Source organism: Carya illinoinensis, chromosome 3, assembly GCF_018687715.1.
Source record: "Carya illinoinensis cultivar Pawnee chromosome 3, C.illinoinensisPawnee_v1, whole genome shotgun sequence".
NCBI lineage: Eukaryota > Viridiplantae > Streptophyta > Magnoliopsida > Fagales > Juglandaceae > Carya > Carya illinoinensis.
In genome coordinates, this window is record NC_056754.1 from 39,744,571 (window position 1) to 39,751,307 (window position 6,737).

The window sequence follows — 6,737 nt, forward strand, 5'->3', positions numbered from 1 at the left end:
TGGATCTAGACCACCTGGTAATTGTTGTTTGCATTTTATTATTTTGATTTATTTGTATTCATTTTGATTTCATGGATATTAATTGTTGTAGCAACACATGAGATGACTGAGACAATGTCAACCTTTACTGAAGTATGACTTCGTGTTAAAAGACCCACTATTGCCAATATGCCATTTGCCATAGACCATAGGTTTGATGTTGTAATTTTTATGCCATTAGTTGATTTTTTGTATTTATATAATTTTTTTTTTATTGTGCAATATGAATATGTGCAGCTCAAGCCTCAAATCTCAATGAGTTAATCCTAATCCTTGATTCCCTATGTCTCATCTTGATCTCCATCTCATCATGGTTAGTCAGATTTTAGTTTTTAATTTTTTCGTTTCTAATATATGTTTCTAATTTTAATTCCTATTTCTTGTTTATAATTCTAATTTATTTTCCTATTAAATTGTTAACATTGTTTCAAATTTTATGATCTCACACAGTCACACTCACATTCACAATATGCAGCACTAATTATAACTTTTTCCACCCTTGACTACCCACCCAGGCTGTCCCAAATGTCACAATCAAAGACTCAAACAGCTCTCTTACTCTTTTATCAGTAGAATATTGAAATTTGAATAAATTGTACTTGTAATAGCTTGGTGATTATTATTAGTTTATTAGGTAGTAGACTAGTAGTCTGTAGTAGTAATTCATTAGTTTATTTGCTCTAAATTTGTATCATGTATATATTATTTTTATTCATGCAACTTTTTTTTTTAATTTGGTTTTTAAAATTTTTTTCACTTCTAATTTCTGGGCCAAAAAAGGGCCTAGAAATTGCTTCAAGGCTAAAGGGCCCCCCAAGAGAGAAAGGGGGAGGGGAGGGGGGGGGGGGGATGGACTGAGCCCTCCACCTGTACCCTGTTATCCATGACAGCGTACCCCGCCCCCCACACTCTTGGGGTGGGTACCAGGGCAAAAATCCTCACCCTTGCCTATGCGGGGGCGGGGCGTGAGGAGACGGCTATCCCATCCAGCACGCCTAGTATCTGGACCAACTATGAGTGCATTAATATATACTCCACAATTGTTGTGGCCTCATGAATTCTACATGTCACAATTACTGTGTCTCATGTAGTATCTGTGCCACAATTGTTGTGAACCCATATTTCATACGCTACAATTGTTGTGATCTCATGAATTGTTTATGTCACAATTGTTGTGAACACAAGTATTGTAGGTGCCATAATTGCTGTGGAGACCCGTGAAATAAAATATGGCCCTATCAACATTAGTGACTAGAGTACTCCAGTGACCAACTAGTTAAGCCTCATTCGTAACCTATTGACTGTATTTCGTCAACCTAGGTCACATCTATTTAGACACTTTAGAGTGAATAAAGGAGTTTCACTAGAATCTTACCCCATCCTAGCACTTAGGGTCATGATTTACATAAATAACTTGATTTGACTATTCCTGAGAGACACAAACTAGAAATTGCTTCAAGGCCAAAGGGCCCCCCAAGAGAGAAAGAGGGGAGGGGGGGGGGGGGGGGGGGGGGGGTGAAGGATTGAGCCCTCCACCTGTACCCTGTTATCCATGACAGCGTACCCCGCCCCCCACACTCTTGGGGTGGGTACCGGGGCAAAAATCCTCACCCTTGCCTATGCGGGGGCGGGGCGTGAGGAGACGGCTATCCCATCCAGCACGCCTAGTATCTGGACCAACTATGAGTGCATTAATATATACTCCACAATTGTTGTGGCCTCATGTATTCTACATGTCACAATTACTGTGTCTCATGTAGTATCTGTGCCACAATTGTTGTGACCCCATATTTCATACGCTACAATTGTTGTGATCTCATGAATTGTTTATGTCACAATTGTTGTGAACACAAGTATTGTAGGTGCCATAATTGCTGTGGAGACCCGTGAAATAAAATATGGCCCTATCAACATTAGTGACTAGAGTACTCCAGTGACCAACTAGTTAAGCCTCATTCGTAACCTATTGACTGTATTTCGTCAACCTAGGTCACATCTATTTAGACACTTTAGAGTGAATAAAGGAGTTTCACTAGAATCTTATCCCATCCTAGCACTTAGGGTCATGATTTACATAAATAACTTGATTTGACTATTCCTGAGAGACACAAACTATATACGAGATGAAACGTGACATGAAATGAAATGACAAAAGTTATGACATAGCGTAACATGACATGAATGTGAGTTGACAGATATGATGTACTTGAAATAAAATATTTCATAGAATGACATAACATGTAAGAGACAATATTTCATTTTATGGCATAATATATAAAAGAAAACATTTCATAATATGACAAAATATATAACAAACAAAATTTCATAACATGGCATAACAAGTAACAGTAAATATTACATGACATAGCATACATATAACAGCTAGCATGCATAACATGACATACTTGCAATAAATAGCAATACGTGACAGAATATATTAAATAACAGATAAGTATTTCATGAGAGAATAATTTGTGTAATAGATAAACATGTAATGATATGGCATGACATGACATGACATATATGAAAACATACAAACATAAACTGTAGTTCCTTTACCTATCACACATACACAGTAAACTGATAGTAAGTTGAAAACTAACTTATCTCGATCTTCAGATTTCTACAAAAATTCAAGTGTGATCACGAGGAATTGTAAGTAGTGATTCTAAAAGCTAGAACTTAATCACTAACAATTAGAAATATGAAAAAAATACTAACTTAGAGTAAAATTACCATTTTTGCCTCTACATGTGGGAAAATGATCATTTTACCCATAATTTAAGGATTCCACAACCTAACTCCAAAAATTACCAAAATCAACATTTCTCATGTAACTTTTGTCCTAAATTCAAATATCAAATCAAAAAAATCTAAAACAATTCACAACTATGGAAAACCTCACTATAGCCGAAACATCCATAGGTTATTTCTCTTGATTTTTGTTGCAATTCTCTGAACTTCAAAACTCAGGATTAAACCAAAATTTGGAACAAAGATCTTCATATCCTAAGTTTAAAAACATACTTAAAACATCCACTAAAAATATGCTAATTATAAACCCAAAACTTTTTAGTAAAAAGATTCAAACTTTTTAATTAAAAACAAACCCTTGAATCACAAGTTTTGAACTTATTCAAAACATCTCCAAGAATTCTAAAAAAATAAAATCTTACTCCTAACAAATTCATAATATCATCCTAAGAATGGTCAAGCTTTAAACCATCAAACAAAAGTCACAAAACACCCCTTGAAGTACTCGGCTCCACACTTAGTCCAAAAACTGAAACTTTTTCTTAACTAGATATAATCAATCACTTGATCCATGACTTAAAAAGAAGAGATATTCAAACCAAAACATCAAATGGTTTACAACTGTGTCCTCAAAAACATCTAACCATTAAACTTAAAATGGCTAAAAGTCAATTAAAACATGGATCTAATAAAAAACATCAAACCTTAGGCCAAACCGAGTATCCTCTTGCATAAAAGTCGTATCTTTGAAAATAATACCAATAAACTTCAAACTAACATCCTAACATGATATAAGAGGCATAGGGTCATCACATAAAAATATCAAAGCAATTGGAGTAAGATTAAACCACAAAATATTTAAACTTTCTTAAAACAGAAACTATTTTGCCTCTTTCAGTTTCTAAGTTTCTAGATTTAAGAAAATCTTTCACCAAAGCTTTAGTCATGTAAAAAATCCTAAATTAAAATTCATATACATATTTTTGCAACATTTCATAAAAATTTCGGACCAAGATATGCATTAACTTGGTCAAAAACTCCAAAATATAACACACTCTCCAGTTTATCAACTAAAATGACCTTTTCATAGTTAAAAATACTTTTGACCAAATAAATGACCATTAATTGAAACTAATAAGATATCCATAGAAACTACACTCAAAGATAAACAACTTTAATGAAGAAATCATCACAAGAAAATACTTATAAGGGGTCAAAAATTACCATGTAAAACATCTCTGAAATCTACCCAAGAGAGCTCTCAAGGGTTTCTCTCTAGAAATAGGAATGAGAAGTGATGAAATGAAAGGATGGGTGCCTTGCACACTTTTTGACTTTTGGAGGGTGGAGGTATGGGTTGAATGACCCTTTGATAGGAGGTGCCTATGTCACAAAAAGTGAAGAATGGTGAGGATTGGGCTGCTGCAACTGCCTTGTAGAAGAGGGGTGATGTAACACTCGTCCTTATGGTGGGACCTTTATAAGATGTTTTTAAGAAAATAGATGGGAATTACGGCTCCTTTTCAAATTTCTTTTCCTTCCAAGCCAGGATACAAAAGACTCCATGTTTATAAATAAAACATGATTCTTAATTTAAAATGTTACAATGGAAAACATTAAATTTTATAATTAAAGTCTCTCGTACAATATGTTGTGCCTAGGCTTTCATGCTCTTTCCCTTGGGTCGTGTCTGTCCTGAAGCGTCATGCTCGTCTTGTCTCTAGGAGGGCACACGTAAAAACTAAAATGAGTCGATGACTCGTAAGCATACATTCTTTGCTGTGGCACACAGTTATGCCCCGTGTGTGAGGGTTAGTGGTCTTTTAGAACTAATTCCGCCTGTGGCCATGGGTTAGGAATCGATTATGTTAGGGTGCAACACTGGGTGCACTACCAGTGCTACTTGCCCAACATTATAATCTGACCAGTCCAATCCTTTGGTACTATCATCCATTCATTCAATCATAGCCGTTACGTTTCTTTATACATTAACATTTAGTCCGTTCATTCATAAAAGTCATTTAAAAATATGAGCTTAACATCATCTTTCATGGCTTTATCTAAAACATTAGTTCATGCATCCTATAAAGCATCAGTTCATATGGACATTTAAAACTCTTTCTTCATGTCGTTTAAAGCATAAGGCCTAAGCCTCGTATTTCGTTTAGTGAAAATAAATCCAATACTTACCACATATAGCATCCATTCATATGCATACACTTACATTCATATAGCATCCATTCATAAGCATAAGGAGGCCCGTTACATACATATGCTTGAAAACATATACTTAGCGTTCTTTCGTAAAATGTGTTTCGTGTCATTCCGTAAAGCATTGTAAAGTAAAATCATTTCATTTTCATTTTCATTTATTTAGAAAACTCTAGAAGAGTATGAACGTAATACTTACTTGGACTCCATGCCATACTCATTCCATACAGTCCAGTCATGTGCATGTCAGATGGCAACCTAAATGCATACACATAACCTCAATGTCATTCTCTATCTAATGCATAAGTAGCTATACCCTAAGTTCTTACATGCTATTTGCTATGCTAAAACCTTCTGGGTCCATTTACCCTCATTACCTCCGTGTTTCACCTTAGGGTTAAGACACTAAGATCTTTGTTTTACTCTTCTATTAAACCCATTCCGATGCATGACTTAACTAAGCTATGCACCCTGATCCTAGACAACATACCCATTACTAACTTCATGCTTCTTAGCCCATACTAAATCATCATTCCCATCCATACATGCCACATGACTTTAAGCCAACTCTAAGGTTTAAACATCGTGCAACTATGCTTAGGATAAATTACCCATTATATATGGAAAAGTCATCCGGTACACGTGTCTCACCAGTTGCACATGTACCTTACCGTTCATCACCTAAGATCAACTTATAGTCCAGTGAACACATGCTTGTATAAACAAACTCCATACTCCGATACCAACTCCTACTCAATCCCGATTAGCAGGACCTTCCTACTTCCCAACCCCTTTACAAGTTCATCCCAACACTTGACACGACAAGGCTTCATTCACTACTACATCTCTGTCACGTCATGTAGCTCGAGACAAATCTCGAGTTACGTTACGACACCCGTCATTCTTCCACTACGGTACTCTTACAATATCCTATCACTTTACACATACCCTAAGCCATAAGTCAACTCAAAGGCGACACCAGTCATGACACCAGTCACCTCAAACTACAGGCCACATGTACTCTCTTCATACTACACCACGCAGTGCATCGCTACACTATATGGAGTACACTCCACGTGTACTCCCTTTACAACACTACATCGCATCACAACTACATGATTACGCCCAACACTTCACTACACAACCACACTTCACAATGAACTCCACAACATGAACAACACAATCTACAATCCAACCAACCAACTAACATTTAATATAAATAACGAGGGATAGAGGGTTATACCATCAACAGGATAACTCGTGCGTTGCTCACTGCCCGTCACGGTTAAAGGTATTAAAAGAGTCGTACGTGGCGGTTAAACCGCGTACGGTGACTGTTTGGGCTACTAAAGGTGGCTAAGGGTGTGGATCTGAGCGGAAAAAGGTTTAATCATGGTCCTAGAGTGGTGACGTCATGGTGGTGCCAAGTTAGCACTCGGTGGAGGCACAATGGTTCATGGAGGGGTTTTGAGCCATGGGTCTCAAGAAGGGAAATGGAGAGGGAGGCTTAGTTTGTTGATGGCTGGCCATAGAAGGCATGAGGGAGGTGTGGTGGAGCTATAGTGGCGAGGTGGTGACTATACGATGGTCCACGGTGGCAGATCTGGCCATGAGGTTGAGAAACACTCGTGAGATAATAGGGGAGAGTGACAGATGTGGGGACTTCGGCTGGGCATGGGAATGGCTAGGGAAGGTCGTGGTGGTTACGGGAGGCCGTTGGTGGTGGTGTGGTG